We start from the raw sequence: 17,336 nt of genomic DNA on the forward strand, positions 1-17,336 counted from the left end.
CATATTTAGGCAGCCATATTCTGTGGGTGATTATCTATGTCTATGTCAGTTGCTTGTGTCAGCACAGGTTTCTTATTATAGCGTCACGGTCGTTTATTGTTTTGGTTCAGTTTACTTCATGGTCTTTCTTCAATAAAGAAGAATGTATACTAACCACGCTGCATTTTGGTCCTCTCCATACGACGGTCGTGACAGTCTGACAAATCTCTAAAGTTGATTTCCAAACTGTATCAAGGGTTGAAAGAGGCTTTTCCTGATGACACAAACCAATTCAAACAAAAATCTGAGGAAGACCTGGGAGACGCTATGGATGATGATGGATGGATACAGATCTGTTAGAATGCCCGCTCATGTTCATATAATCTCAGACATAAATTACTGCAGTTTAAAGACCATCCATAGAACGTACTATATTCCAGTGAAACTGAATATCATACACTCAGAAATGTAATTATTCTGCTGGAGGTGTAAATATATTTGCATATATTATGGTCTTGTGAACGGAGGCTGAATATGGTAAAATACTATATTCTTCTATCTCAACATGTCTACAGATTCTCCCTGCTTTTGTTTGCTTGGAAATGTTGATACTGGAGACTGTTGTCAAGTTAAAAGAGCTCAACGGTACTATCAGGCCTATGATATGAATTAAATGGAGGATGTACAGTTTGTGTGTTAATGTGTAGGTGTATGTGTCTTTACATTTTTGTTTCTTTTGTTTTTCAAACCTTTCCCTTGAGACAACACAACCTCCTTCCCATCTTTTTTGTTGTATGAAAATCGAAACAAATCAAATGTTACATGAACCAAATACAACGGGTGTAGACCTTACCGTGAAATGCTTACTTACAAGTCCTTAACCAACAATACAGTTAAGAAAAATATTTACTAAATAAACTAAAGTAAAAAATAAAATAGCAACAATAAAATAACAATAGCGAGGCTATATACAGGGGGTACTGGTACCTAGTCAATGTGTGTGTCAAGGTTAGTCGAGGTAATTGAGACAATATGTATATAATATGTAGGTAAGGGTAATGTGACTGCATAGATAATAGATAATAAACAGCAAGTAGCAGAAACATAAAAAAAGGGGGGTTGGATAGTCCGGGTAGTCATTTGATTAGCTGTTTAGCAGTCATGGCTTGGGGGCAGAAGCTGTTAAGAAGCCTTTTGGACCTAGAGTTTGTGCTCCAGTACCGCTTGCCGTGCGATAGCAGAGAGAACAGTCTATGACTAAGGTGGCTGGAGTCTTTGGCAATTTTTCCTCTTCCTCTGGAGAGAGTTGCGTTATTGACTAGACTGGTGGGGGTCGGGCGTGCCGGCGGCTTGGGCTGGCTGGGCGGTCTGGATTTAATTTGATATGGAGAATGATAAATACAATCAAAAGTTACGTCTTTGTACTTTATTTGTAAGAGTTGTTCATTTGTTAGGCTGTTGGTTAAAGGTGCAACACAATATTGATTAGTGAATTATCATTGATCTATTTATGTCTTATCAATCACTTAAACATATTTAATAATGATATCTTACCTTGCTTGATGACTGTGGTAATTTTTGCTTACTTTTTGTTGATCTAAATAGAGATGGCTAAAAGGGCCGTGGGTCATATCAGATTGTGTAGAAGTGCAGGAAATGAACTTTAGATGCACCAAAAAATTGAAGGACCCTCCAAATACACTTGTGTGTATAAGGTAGTTGTTGTGAAATTGTTAGGTTAGATTACTCATTGGTTATTACTGCATTGTCGGAACTAGGAGCACAAGCATTTTGCTACACTCGCATTAACATCTACTAACCATGTGTATGTGACAAATAAAATTTGATTTGATTTACTAATCATTCCGTACCACACAAATAGATTTTTATTATGGACAACAAGTCCCTAGAGGACTAATACAATATGACACTTGTTACACAAGATGGAGATTTAAAGAGAGCGAGAGAGAGAGCACGAGAGAGAAAGAGAAACAACACATGGAATCATTTGTAAACTACGCTTAGTTTAGCCCTAATACCTTGCCCTGAACTGCCGTTCCTTTGGGTAAGAAGTAATGTAATGATCTATTTACGTGTTGACGGTCTTCCTCTCTGTTGGGCCCTCTTTGGATGGCCTTGTCCTTTGTTCTCAGGTTTAAGTCTCTGATTGTCCACAAGAGGTCACAATGTCCTTAGTTGTCTGTTTACGTGCACTCGTTCTGGAAGAGTGGTCTCCTAAGGACGGCTAAACTGTCATCTTCAAAACATATAGATTCAATGGTTGTAAAGATGGGGAGGGGTCTGGCCGTAATAAAGAGATGCTCTGCTTTTTTGACACCACACTCCAAAAAGCAAGTTCTGCAGGCTCTAGTTTTGTCGAATCTTGATTATTGTCCAGTCATGTGGTCCAGTGCTGCAGGCAAAGACCTAGTTAAGCTGCAGCTGGCCCAGAACAGAGAGGCACGTTTTTCTCTTCATTGTAATCAGAGGGCTGATATAAATACTACGGATGCCAGTCTCTCTTGGTTAAGAGTTGAGGAGAGACTGACTGTATCACTTCTTTTTATAAGAAACACTAATGTGTTGAAAATCCCACATTTTTTGCATAGTCAATTTACACACAGCTCTGACACACACACTTATCCCACCAGACATGCCGCCAGAGGACTTTTCACAGTCCCCAAATCCAGAAAAATGTAAGAAAACGTACAGTATTATATAGAGCCCTTATTGCATGGAACTTCCTTCCATCTCATATCACTCAAATAAACAGCAAACCTGTTTTAAAAAAAAAAGATAACGCAACACCTCGCGGCACAATGGCTCTCCCCTATTTGACCTAGATAGTTTGTGTGTATGCATTGATACGTAGGCTACGTGTGCCTTTAAAAAATAAAAAATGTAGTTCTGTCCTTGAGCTGTTCTTGTCATTCTGTATTATGTTTCATGTTTTGTGTGGACCCCAGGAAGAGTAGCTGCTGCTTTTGCAACAGCTAATGGGGATCCTAATAAAATACCCCAAAATACCAGTGGTGATGAAAGCAGTGTAGGACACGGTGATTTGAAGAGAATAACTTGATGGTCCTACTTAAATTCATCTTCTTAGATAATGTATTCAACCATAGCAGTTACTCAACTCTAGCATTGATTGTTAAGAGGTTCCTTTGTCTTCAACCTCGTGTTGTGTTTTCGGGGTTGCGACTATCTTAGCCCACACTGCAGCTGTGGTCCGTTTAGTCAGTTATGTTAATTCTTAACTCAAATGCTTTATACCCTCGTGTTAAAATGGGTGCGTTTACGTCAGGCTGACATGCTCTCTGGGTTCCCTGGGGCGTGGCTAGTTACGAGGCAAGGTATCACAATTTACTATGATCTCATTAGAGAACTGAAATCACAATCTTATTGTCACAAAAACGTTCTCTTTATCCTGGATATTTCCCACACTGTTACGGTTTTCTTCCGTCGAAGGAGAGGAGGACCAAAATGCAGCGTGGTTATTTATAAACATCTTTAATAAAGATGAAAATACGAACAATATACAAAAACAATAAACGTGAAAAAACCTAAACAGCCCCAGCTGGTGCAACAAACACAGAGACAGGAACAATCACCCACAAGAGACCTAAAGAATATGGCTGCCTAAATATGGTTCCAAATCAGAGACAACGATAACCACCTGCCTCTGATTGAGAACCATTCCAGGCAACCATAGACTTACCTAGAATAATTAACTAAACACAATCCCATAAACTAAAAAACACCTAGACAAAACAAACCACATAAATCACCCATGTCACACCCTGGCCTAACCAAAATAATAAAGAGAACACAGAATACTAAGACCAGGGCGTGACAGTACCCCCCCCAAAAGTGCGGACTCCCGGCCGCACACCTAAACCCATAGGGGAGGGTCTGGGTGGGCGTCTGTCCACGGTGGCGGCTCTGGCGCTGGACGTGGACCCCACTCCATCATAGTCCACCTCCTTAGCTTGGCGACCCTCGCCGCCGACCTTGGCCTAGTAACCCTAACAAAGGGCCCACCTGGACTGAGGGGTGTCTCATTACTGAGGAAGTTCAGGCCTGAGGGGTAGCTCAGGCCAGAGGTGTAGCTCAGGACTGAGAGGAAGCTCAGGACTAAGAGATAGCCGTCAACCTGCCTGAGCTCTGGCAGATCCTGGCTGACTGGCGGCTCTGGCAGATCCTGGCGACTGGCGGCTCTGGCGGATCCTGGCTGACTGGCGGATCTGGCGGATCTTGGCTGACTGGCAGATCCTGGCTGACTGGTGGATCTGGCGGATCCTGGCAGCTCTGGCGGATCCTGGCAGACTGGCGGATCCTGGCAGACTGGCGGCTCTGGGCGGATCCTGGCAGACTGGCGGCTCTGGCGGATCCTGGCAGACTGGCGGCTCTGGCGGATACTGGCAGACTGGCGGATCCTGGCGGACTGGCGGCTCCTGGCGGACTGGCAGCTCCTGGCGGATCATGGCAGACTGGCGGCTCTGGCGGATCCTGGCGGCTCTGGCGGATCCTGGCAGACTGGCGGCTCTGGGCGGATCCTGGCAGACTGGCGGCTCTGGCGGATCCTGGCAGACTGGCGGCTCTGGCGGATCCTGGCGGACTGGCGGATCCTGGCGGACTGGCGGCTCCTGGCGGACTGGCAGCTCCTGGCGGATCATGGCAGACTGGCGGCTCTGGCGGATCCTGGAAAACTGGCGGCTCTGGCGGATCATGGCAGACTGGCAGCTCTGGCGGATCCTGGCAGACTGGCGGATCCTGGCAGACTGGCGGATCCTTGCGGACTGGCGGCTCTGGCGGATCCTGGCAGACTGGCAGACTGGCGGCTCTGGCGGATCCTGGCAGACTGGCGGCTCTGGCGGATCCTGGCAGACTGGCGCAACCTGGCGGACTGGCGGCTCTGGCGGCTCCTGGCAGACTGGCGGCTCTGGCGGATCCTGGCAGACTGGCGGCTCTGGCGGATCCTGGCAGACTGGCGGCTCTGGCGGATCCTGGCAGACTGGCGGCTCTGGCGGATCCTGGCAGACTGGCGGCTCTGGCGGATCCTGGCGGACTGGCGGATCCTGGCGGACTGGCGGATCCTGGCGGACTGGCGGATCCTGGCGGACTGGCGGATCCTGGCGGATCCTGGCAGACTGGCGGCTCTGGCGGATCCTGGCAGACTGGCGGCTCCTGGCAGACTGCCGGCTCCTGGCAGACTGGCGGCTCCTGGGGGCTCTGGCGGATCCTGGCAGACTGGCGGCTCTGGCGGATCCTGGCAGGCTGGCGGCTCTGGCGGATACTGGCAGACTGGCGGATCCTGGCGGACTGGCGGCTCCTGGCGGACTGGCGGCTCCTGGCGGATCATGGCAGACTGGCGGCTCTGGCGGATCCTGGCGGATCCTGGCACACTGGCGGATCCTGGCAGACTGGCGGATCCTGGCGGACTGGCGGACTGGCTGCTCTGGCGGATCCTGGCAGACTGGCGGCTCTGGCGGATCCTGGCAGACTGGCGGCTCTGGCGGATCCTGGCGGACTGGCGGATCCTGGCGGACTGGCGGCTCCTGGCGGACTGGCAGCTCCTGGCGGATCATGGCAGACTGGCGGCTCTGGCGGATCCTGGAAAACTGGCGGCTCTGGCGGATCATGGCAGACTGGCAGCTCTGGCGGATCCTGGCAGACTGGCGGATCCTGGCAGACTGGCGGATCCTTGCGGACTGGCGGCTCTGGCGGATCCTGGCAGACTGGCGGCTCTGGCGGATCCTGGCGGATCCTGGCAGACTGGCGGATCCTGGCGGACTGGCGGATCCTGGCAGACTGCCGGCTCCTGGCAGACTGGCAGCTCCTGACGGCTCTGGCGGATCCTTAGCAGACTGGCGGCTCTGGCGGATCCTGGCAGACTGGCGGCTCTGGCGGACACTGGCAGACTGGCGGCTCCTGGCGGACTGGCGGCTCCTGGCGGACTGGCAGCTCCTGGCGGATCATGGCAGACTGGCGGCTCTGGCGGATCCTGGCAGACTGGCAGCTCTGGCGGTTCCTGGCGGATCCTGGCAGACTGGCGGATCCTGGCAGACTGGCGGATCCTGGCGGACTGGCGGATCCTGGCGGCTCTGGCGGATCCTGGCAGACTGGCGGCTCTGGCGGATCCTGGCAGACTGGCGGCTCTGGCGGATCCTGGCAGACTGGCGCAACCTGGCGGACTGGCGGCTCTGGCGGCTCCTGGCAGACTGGCGGCTCTGGCGGATCCTGGCAGACTGGCGGCTCTGGCGGATCCTGGCAGACTGGCGGCTCTGGCGGATCCTGGCAGACTGGCGGCTCTGGCGGATCCTGGCAGACTGGCGGCTCTGGCGGATCCTGGCGGACTGGCGGATCCTGGCGGACTGGCGGATCCTGGCGGACTGGCGGATCCTGGCGGACTGGCGGATCCTGGCGGATCCTGGCAGACTGGCGGCTCTGGCGGATCCTGGCAGACTGGCGGCTCCTGGCAGACTGCCGGCTCCTGGCAGACTGGCGGCTCCTGGGGGCTCTGGCGGATCCTGGCAGACTGGCGGCTCTGGCGGATCCTGGCAGGCTGGCGGCTCTGGCGGATACTGGCAGACTGGCGGATCCTGGCGGACTGGCGGCTCCTGGCGGACTGGCGGCTCCTGGCGGATCATGGCAGACTGGCGGCTCTGGCGGATCCTGGCGGATCCTGGCACACTGGCGGATCCTGGCAGACTGGCGGATCCTGGCGGACTGGCGGACTGGCTGCTCTGGCGGATCCTGGCAGACTGGCGGATCCTGGCAGACTGGCGGATCCTGGCGGACTGGCGGCTCTGGCGGCTCCTGGCAGACTGGCGGCTCTGGCGGATCCTGGCAGACTGGTGGCTCTGGCGGATCCTGGCAGACTGGCGGCTCCTGGCAGACTGGCGGCTCCTGGCAGACTGGTGGCTTCTGGCAGACTGGCGGATCCTGGCAGACTGGCGGATCCTGGCAGACTGGCGGATCCTGGCAGACTGGCAGACTGGTGGCTCTTGCAGATCCTGGCAGACTGGCGACTCTTGCGGATCCTGGCAGACTGGCGGCTCTTGCGGATCCTGGCAGACTGGCGGATCTGGCGGATCCTGGCAGATTGGCGGCTCCGGCAGCTCTGGACTGACGGGAGACTCCAGCAGCTCTGGACAGGCGAAACGCACTGCAGGCCTGGTACGTGGTGTTTGCACTGGTGGTACTGGGCCGAGGACACGCACAGGAAGCCTGGTGCGGGGAGCTGCCACCGGAGGGCTGGTGCGTGGAGGTGGTACTGGATAGACCGGACCGTGCAGGCGCACTGGAGCTCTTGAGCACCGAGCCTGCCCAACCTTACCTAGTTGAATGCTCCCGGTCGCCCTGCCAGTGCGGCGAGGTGGAATAGCCCGCACTGGGCTATGCAGGCGAACCGGGGACACCGTGCTCAAGGCTGGTGCCATGTAAGCCGGCCCAAGGAGATGCACTGGAGACCAGATGCGTAGAGCCGGCTTCATGGCACTTGGCTCGATGCCCACTCTAGCCCGGCCGATACGCGGAGCTGGTATGTACCGCACCGGGCTATGCACCCGCACTGGGGACACCGTGCGCTCCACAGCATAACACGGTGCCTGCCCGGTCTCGGAAAAGGACCCTGGGCACAACCAGAAAAATTATTGTGGGGGGCACACAGGAAGTAGTAAACACAGGAAGTTGGCTCAGGTCTCCTACCTGGCTTCGCAATACTTCCAGTGTGCCTACCCCCAAGAAATATTTCCCTGGCCGTGCTGCCTCTTCATACCAGCGCCTCTCCGCCTTCGCCGCCTCCAGCTCTTCTTTAGGGCGGCGATATTCTCCTGGCTGTGCCCAGGATCCTTTTCCGTCCAAGATTTCCTCCCAAGTCCAGAAATCTTGATTTTGCTGCTCCTGCTGCCGCTGCCTGTCACCACGCCGCTTGGTCCTGTTGTGGTGGGTGATTCTGTTACGGTTTTCTTCCGTCGAAGGAGAGGAGGACCAAAATGCAGCGTAGTTATTTATAAACATCTTTAATAAAGATGAAAATACGAACAATATACAAAAACAATAAACGTGAAAAAACCGAAATAGCCCTATTTTTTTTTTCAGCGTGGTAATTTAGATACATCTTTAATAATGAAGAAAAACGAACAATACAAAAACAAGAAACGTAACACGAAAACCTAACAGCCTATTTTATTTTTTTTTGAAAAAATAATTTATTACATTCAATACCATTAATTCTTTACAACTTATAATTTTCATTCATACTTCAATAATGGTATTTTAATTTAACTAAACAAAAACCCCAAACAAAACCTCAGGGGAGCATCTTCCCTCCCCGTCATACTACAAACTACCTTTCCCTATCTCCCCGTCCCTAATCTATCCCCTTACAAATCTAAATGACACCCAGCCCTAAACCCCCCTTCCACCTCTCCCGGGCAGCATGCTGCCCCCACTTCCTCTCCTCCCTCTTCATCCTCCCCCTTAAATCTCCTTCCACCCTCCTCACTATCCCTTCCACCCCCCAATCTCTCCCTGTCTTCACCATGTTCTGCCTGGCTTCCCACAGCCCCCGTTTAAAGAGACTCATGAGAGGCCGGAGCAGAAACCTATCCCTATCCATCCCTCTCGCTCTCCCTACACCTCTCTCTAACCTGGCCCACCTTAATACAAAATCCCCCCTTACCAAACCTAACAACACCCGTGCCCTAGCCCATACTACTCCGGCAAAGGCACAGTCCCAAAAGACATGGCGCACAGTCTCCTCCCTGTCACAAGAGGATCTATACCGGTACATGATGGAACGTACCGGCAAGCACTTATGGAGGCTCAACCAATTCAGGTCCTTGAGCCTGTTATCCAGACTGCACTCCCTACCAGACCACTTCCGAGATGCCCACTACAGGCGCCGGACTCCCTGCCTTTCTGACCTCCTCGTACAGGTGCCTGTGATCTAAACCTACTCGGGCAACTTCAACCTCCGGGTGCGCACGCAGCCACTTGGCCGCATGACCAAAGTGCCACGGCAGCTGTTCCGCCCGAGGACCCGTGTTAGACCACACCATTACGCTTCTCGCCTGATACGAGAAGAACACCCGCAGGAGGTAACCGGACTGGTGTATCACTGGATGAGCAAGCTCCGTTAACAAGAAAGAAAGAAAAATTGCGTCCAGCTTGAGGGGGAAATGTGGTACCCCCCTACCTCCCTCCCCGATGGGACAGAGCATGCGTGCCCTGGCGACCCACTCGCACCTGCCACTCCACATGAACTGAAACACAAGCCTCACTACAGGCCTCCTCAGACAAGCCGGCAATGGGTAGATGTACGCCAAATACAAAAGAGACGGCAACACATCCACCTTTAGGACCAGGACTTTGCCCATAAAAGACAAATACCTAGCCTTCCACATTGCTAGCTTCCTCTGTACCACTGTGATACGCATGTTCCAGTTTAGCATCGCTGAGCCGGAGGTCTCAAAATGGACCCCGAGAATCCTCAGGGCCCCCTCACAGAGAGATAACCCCCGGGCACATCTGTTCTACCGCGCCATCTTCCGAAAAACTTGACGGAAGACTTTGCATGGTTCAGAACTGCTCCCGACGCTCGGGTGAAATCCCCAAAGATGGCAAGGGACCTTGTCAGGCACGAGTCCTTGCACAGCAGCAAGGAAGTGTCGTCGGCGTACTGCGTCATCTTAACACGCAGCCCACCACTTCCAGGGATCAACAAGCCTTCCACCCCTGTGTCTGCCCTAATGGCAGCCCCCAGAGGCTCCATGTACAGAACGAAGAGGAGAGCCGAGAGTGGGCACCCCTGCCTGACCCCAGACGAGAGGTCAAAAACGTCACCCAAGTGACTATTTACACTAACTCGGCACCCCGCTCCGACATATAATGTACGAATCCATCCTATGAACTTCACCCCAAATCCTAATCGACCTAACACTCTGAATAAAAATGATCTATTCACGCGATCAAAGGCTTTCGCCTGATCTAGCGCTGCTACCATTAAAGGCAGTCCTCTATCTTCAACCCAAGCGATGGAGTCCCTGATTAACTGTAGGTTCCATCTAATAGAGCGGCCCTCTACCCCGCACGTCTGATCCTCATGGACGACGTAGGGAAGGGCTGTACGCAACCGGTCTGCTAAAACCTTTGCAAGTAGCTTGTAATCTACACACAGCATGGTCAACGGCCGCCAGTTGCCAAGGTCTGTTACTTCCCCCTTCTTATATAAAAGTGACAGCACACCAACAGCCATTGACCCCCCCGGGACCCCCGTCTCAAGGATGGCCTTCAAGACTTCGAGGACCACTGGTCCAAGTATACCCCAAAACTTGAGATAAAACTCAGCCGGCAGCCCATCCATCCCAGGCACCTTCCCTTTTCCCATCCTCCTAAGAGCGCTCTCAACCTCTTCTAGTGAAATCTGGGCCTCCTTCACTTCTCTAATGTCCTCCGGCAACCGCCTGGACAAGTGTTCTAAAAACACATTTCCCTGCTCTACATCTATTTCCCTTTCCTTAAATAAACCTTGGAAATGATCAGTTGTCACCCTGACCATATCCTCTGGTTCTCTAACTATACTACCATTTTCTTCCCTAACGCCATGCTTTACCTTCCTAATCTGTCTGGCCCTAACCGACTTAAAGAACATAGCAGAACAAGTCTCATTGTGTTCTAGAAAGCCACTATGCGCACGCTCCAGGAAAGCTTGAGCCTTCCGCTCCTGCAACTCCCTGAGCTGCGCCTTTAGGGTTGCGGATCTCTCCCAGTCAAACGACCCGCCGAGGTTGCCTGCCTCGTACTCGGGTTCAATTAACCTTTGGATACGATCCACCTCCCTCCTCTCCTCCCTTTTTTCCCTCTTGCAATACCCTATTATAAAAGCCCTAATCCTCACCTTAACTAATTCCCACCACTCTAACACCCCCTCGCACATGGATCGGAGGCCTTCAAGCCTCCAAAAGAAACCAAAAAACCCGTCAACAAAAGCCTGCTCCTCCAGCACATCCCGATCTAACTTCCAGTACCCCCTACCAAAGAGGCAGACTGGCGACCCCACCTGCAGGAGCACCCCGTCGTGATCCGAAAAGAAAACAGGCAACAGCCGCCCAGACAACCCCCCTGGAGTTGCGCCATGTAGGACCGGCCATTTCCGGAGTAGTGTGCAGGCCACCATCAACCAAACCATGGCAAGCCATTAGCCCGGTGATGGTGCCTGCACTGCTATCCCCCCCTATTCCTAAATCTGTATTAAAATCCCCCCCTATCACTAATTTCCTATTTGTGACACACAGGGGCGCCAGACAGTCCACCATCTCCCTCCTGTCTGCCACCACCTGTGGCCCATACACCACCACTAATCTAAATTTACAATCCCTTATCGTGACATCCACCCCTATAACCCTCCCCTGCATCACCACAAAAGAACCCTCCACTTTTACCTCCCTGTGCCCACACAAAATCCCTACCCCCGATGAGTGCTCCTCCAATACCCCAAACCGACTCCCCTTTGTCCCACTCCTTCTTAAACCTACTAACATCCCCTCCATCCCTCAGGTGAACCTCCTGTAAAAAAACAAAAATCAAACCCCACACCCTCCAAATAACTAAAAACCGCCCTCTTCTTAACATAATCCCTTAAACCCCTTACATTTAAACTAACAAAAGTAAAATTAGACCCCATGAAAGAATAAAATAAAAACATGTAATACACTCAAATACTAAACTCAGACAGAAAAAAAACAAAAACAGGAGACTCCCCCGATGCTTCCCTGCTCCATATCTACCGGTGATAACACCATCCGTACTCCCGACGTCCCCCCCTCTTCCTCCATCTCACCAACCCAGGATGCAGGAATAGTGTTTGGCTCCGGGGTGCCCTGCACCCTGGGTCTACCCCCACACTCCTCCTCCTCCCCAGCGCTGCAGCTGTTTTGGAAAAAAATAGGGGAGGCTGAGTCCCCAAACAAAAAACTCCCCACCTCCTCCTGCACCCAGTCCTGAGACTTGTTAGGTGTGTCCCCACCCAACAGAAGTTGAGGGTGTTACGGATACAGTTATCCTGTGTGTGTATCCTGTGTGTGGGTTTCTTTTCTCTCCTTCTCCCCTCACAGGTGAAAATCATCACTCCCCAATCAGTCAACAATCAACCAACCCATCAATCAGAAGACACACCTCCTCCTGTTTCCTACCCTATCACAGTTCCTTCCCCATGGTTTAAAAACCCCATCATTTGTTTGCTCTGGAGCTCAATCTCTTTGTAAATGCCATGTTGGTAGATCTCTGTTCTTCATAGATTTCAGTAGCTCAATCTCTTTGTAAATGCCATGTTTGTAGATCTCTGTTTCTCGACTCTCTCTCTTTGTGTCTTAAACCTCTCTTTTGTTTGAGCACCTCCATAGCACTTTGTCATCACCTGTGAGTATTGTTTTGGTTATGGTGTTTGTTTGTTGCTAGTGGGAAAAGGGGAAACCAAGACAAGTCGCCCATGGGCATACACTACCCGTAGGTGAACTTTGTTAAATACACTACTAGTTAGAACTGGGCGGACCACCCACTGTATTTTTGGTTAGTTAGTTAGCTGTTGTTAAAGTAGCTTAGGGGTGTTTTTGGGGTGTTTTTGCATATTTGTTTCTTTCCTTGGGTCCAGCTCAGCCCCTTTTCCTGCTCCCCCCATTACCGTGTGTTTATCAAATAAACCTTGAGTTTGACGGTAGATTTCAGTTGTCCTGGTTATTACGTTCACACTTTTACTTTGTCACAATTATAATTTACATGAGTTATGTTACGGGTCTCATTACCATCCCCCCTAGACTGTCGGGCCAAAAGGGATTCGTAACAAGGGCCTGGGGAAACCAGCAGCAACCCAGAGGTTTCTCCCACCCCCATCACTCTCTTGACCATCCCCTCCCTCTCACTGTCGGCCAATCGCACCCTCCTCTTCATTCTCTTCTTTGGTGATGGCGGCAGTGGAGAGATACCACCCCCCCCCCGCCAGTTCCTCCACCATACCCCTCATCTCTTCCACCAGGGCACTTTCCCCCCACTCCACTTGCTCTTCCACCATCTCCTTCTCCACCTCTCCTCCCTCGCTTTCTTCTCTCTCATGCTCCTCCACTCGCTTGCCTTCTTCCGCCGCTTTTCCTGGTTCTCCTACTGCCTTCCGTTTCCTTCTCTCTTCCATCCGCCGCTTCTTGCTCCTCCTCCTTCCTTGCGACCCTCCCCTCTGGACCTGTACTCTGGTCATGAGTCATTCTTCCTTCCCCTCCTCTTCTTCCCCCATCCCCCGCTCCTGCTCCCCCCCAGCCACAGACGCGTATGACCTCTGACGAGCCGGGCACCCCCGCCACAGGTGTGCTAACGAGCCACACCCGTGGCACGCCTTAGGCTCGTCACAATCCTTCGCCTCGTGCTCCCCAGATCCACAAAATCTGCATTTTCTTGCGCTGCACGAGGCGAAGATGTGGCCATAGGCCATACAGCGCCTGCAAAATGGAGGCTGACGTGCATAAAACAACGTCCCCCTGTCAGCCCCCAGGGAGAACATAGCAGGAGGATGGAGGTAGCCACCATGTCCCTTTGGGTCCTCCCTGAGGAGGGCCTGGAAGCCTCTCCTCCCATTCCAAAACCCAAGGGAGTCTTTGAGGTGCCTTGCTGAGGAGACGTTATCCATGTATCTACCCAGAAAGGCCCTCACCTCTTCGTCCTTAATGTATGGGTTGTATATGTTGACAGTTACAACCCTAAAGTTGTTCCTCGACAGGCTTGTTATTTCATAGTGGCTCATCGGCCTCTCACCTCCCACTGCTCTTGCCCTTCTCAGGATATCATCGTGTTTCTCCTCTGTATGTAGTGCCACGTCGTATGCTACCGCCAACATGTTGCCTTGGAAACAAAACACGTCCTTCACCGTCAGCTTTAGAATCCCCATCAATATTATCCTTCCAAAAGTTTCCCATCCTAAAGGCTCCAACTCCTTTTCCTTCCAAGCAAACCGAATCGTGTTGGCCAGGCCAATCCCAGGGACCGACCGTGTTGATGTATTTTGCACCATCTCCGCAAGGAGAATGGCGCACCCGGCTCATGTTCTCTTCTCTTCTCTTCCAAAACAAGGAAAAAAGAAAAAAACAAAGTGACTGAGCCTATCTGGTGCAAACAAAACACAGAGACAGGAACAATCACCCACAAGAGACCTAAAGAATATGGCTGCCTAAATATGGTTCCCAATCAGAGACAACGATAAACACCTGCCTCTGATTGAGAACCACTCCAGGCAACCATAGACTTACCTAGAATACTTAACTAAACACAATCCCATAAACTACAAAACCCCTAGACAAAACAAACCACATAAATCACCCATGTCACACCCTGGCCTAACCAAAATAACAAAGAGAACACAGAATACTAAGACCAGGGCATGACACACACAACATAAAGTATGTAAACTTGATATACACAGTATGGAAAAATCTTCAAGTTACAATGTTTTCGTTATAACGTCTTCATGCTACTTTTAATGACGTCACAAAATAGGCATCATTCCCAATATTCGGATGTTCAAATATATTGTCCCAGTGTCCATGGTTTGATGTTGTAGTTTTGGGCAGAGAACTCTTCATAAGACACAAAGACATTCTGATCACCCAAACTAGGCACCAAAAATAATTGTCTGCCTCCTATGGTTTACGATCGAGGTGCGGGGTCATAAAAACCCCACATCCATCCCTCTCCACCTCTGTGAGAGAACGAGAGCTTTGTAGAGCTGATCCACTGTCACTTGATCTTTTGGATCCTCACAGGAGAGTCATGACAGTGTTTTGTTTTTCCAACTGATATTCAACACAACAACAATAAATGTATGTATTGTTTTGGAAATAATATAAAATGCTGGTTAGTATAGAGTCCTTACATGACCCAACTCTATAAGGCAATATGTAATTCATATACAGTAATTATATTTTGCTTCGTAGAAGCCTAGTGGTTAGAGCGTTGGGCCAGTAACTGAAATTAACCGAAAGGTTGCTAGATCGAATCCCCGAGCTGACAATGTCACGAGTCCGACCGAGGGTGTTTCCCTTTCCCGGGCAGGTGGCGCTCGGCGGTCGTCGTCACCGGCCTATTAGCTGCCACTGATTGTTTTTCCTCCCCCTCCTTGTATGTTGAGTGGTAGCACCTGTGGATGTTTAATTAGTTTGTCTTTATTAGACAGCCGGCCCGCCTGGTTGTTGTGCGGGATTATTTCTATGTAACCTTCGGCTCTGTGGTATAGGCACGTGTTAGTGCCCGGTCGGGATTGTTTCCCATTGTACATTTTGATTCCCTGTGTTTTGGGAACGTAACTTTTTTGTGAGCACCCTGTGGTGCGTTGGTGCGATTAAAAGACGCGCAGCATTGAACTCTCTGTCTCCTGCATTTGACTCCACACCCACGACACCTGGAGCATTACAGAATCCCGCACCTATCAAATTGAATGGAGTCAGCGGGAGCAGCAGCCAACCCTCTCCCATCGATGGAGGAACGGGTTCTCCACCACACCACCGTCCTTCATCGGATCGGATCCGCGATGGATCAAGTGATGGAGAGAATGGACAGATGGGAGAGGAGTGGGCTCCTCTCTCCACCTTCGGCACCCACGGTTCCGGACTCCCCATCTCCCGAAATCCAGCTACTGATGCTACCGAGGGCTTATGATGGAGCGGCGGCGGGTTGCCAGGGGTTTCTGCTCCAGCTGGAGCTATACCTGGCCACCATCAGACCCACTCCCTCAGGAGCAGAGAGGGTGAGTGTCCTCATCTCCTGCCTCACGGGTGCCCTGGAATGGGCGAACGCGGTCTGGAATGGCCCAGACTCAGCGCGGGAGCACTACCCAGAGTTTTCCCGCCGCTTCCGTGCCGTGTTTGATCACCCTCTAGACGGTCGAGCGGCGGGAGAACGACTATTTCACCTCAGGCAGGAGAGGAGGAGCGCACAGGATTACGCGCTGGAGTTCCGGACCTTGGCAGCCGGATCTGGGTGGAACGACAGGGCCCTTATGGACCACTACAGGTGTAGTCTCCGAGAGGACGTCCGCCGGGAGTTAGCGTGTCGGGACACCACTCTGTCACTGGATCAGCTGATTGACATGTCCATTCGACTGGATAATCTGCTGGCTGCCCGCGGGCGTTCAGAGAGGGTCCTGTGCGTTCCACCACCCAGCCCCTCCGCTCCCATTCCGATGGAGTTGGGAGGGGCTGCGCCGAGGGGTACCGGAGGAGGAGGCCTTCCCTGCACCAACTGTGGTCGGAGAGGACACACGTCTGATCGGTGCTGGGGGGGTCCGTCTGGGAGTAGAGATGGCAGGCGGAACGCTTCTCGGTCACCCCAGGTGAGTCAGCATCAAACTCACCCAGAACCCCCTGTTGGTCACATGTTTGTCTTAACTTTTTTCCTTCGCTTTTTTCCTTCTTCCCAGCATAGGGCGCTAGTCGATTCAGGCGCAGCTGGGAACTTTATGAATCGCGGACTCGCCCTTAAATTAGGGGTTCCGCTGGTGCCGATAGATTCTCCTTTCCCCCTGCACTCCCTGGATAGCCTGCCATTAGGGTCATGGATGGTCAGGGAGACCAGGGTCCCACTGGACATGGTGACGCAGGGGAATCATAGGGAGCGTATCAGTTTCTTTATTCTTGATTCGCCTGCGTTTCCAGTGGTGCTGGGGGCTCCCTGGCTGGCCCGGCACAATCCTAACATTTCGTGGAGACAGGGGGTTCTCCAGGGGTGGTCAGAGGAGTGTTCTGGAAGGTGTTTGGGAGTTTCCATTGGTGCCACGTCGGTGGAGAGTCCAGACCAGGGTTCCACAGTGTGCATTCCCCCCGAGTATGCCGATTTGGCAATCGCTTTCAGTAAAGTGAAAGCGACTAAATTACCACCTTATCGACCGGGAAGGGATTGTACGATAGATCTCCAGGTAGACGCTGCGCTTCCCAAGAGTCACGTGTACCCGCTGTCCCAGGAGGAGACGTTGGCAATGGAGACATATGTCACGGAGGCGCTGGGACAGGGGTACATTCGGTCCTCCATTTCACCCGTCTCCTCGAGTTTCTTTTTTGTGAGGAAAAAGGAAGGAGGCTTGCGTCCGTGTATCGATTATAGAGGTCTAAACGCCATCACAGTGGGGTATAGTTATCCTCTACCTCTCATCGCTACGGCGGTGGAATCGTTCCACGGAGCGCAGTTCTTCACAAAACTAGATCTCAGGAGCGCGTATAGTTTGGTGCGTATTCGGAAGGGAGACGAGTGGAAAACCGCATTTAGTACTACATCAGGCCACCTCGTCATGCCGTATGGGTTAAAGAATGCTCCAGCCGTTT

Source organism: Oncorhynchus clarkii, chromosome 9 (genome assembly GCF_045791955.1).
Source record: "Oncorhynchus clarkii lewisi isolate Uvic-CL-2024 chromosome 9, UVic_Ocla_1.0, whole genome shotgun sequence".
NCBI lineage: Eukaryota > Metazoa > Chordata > Actinopteri > Salmoniformes > Salmonidae > Oncorhynchus > Oncorhynchus clarkii.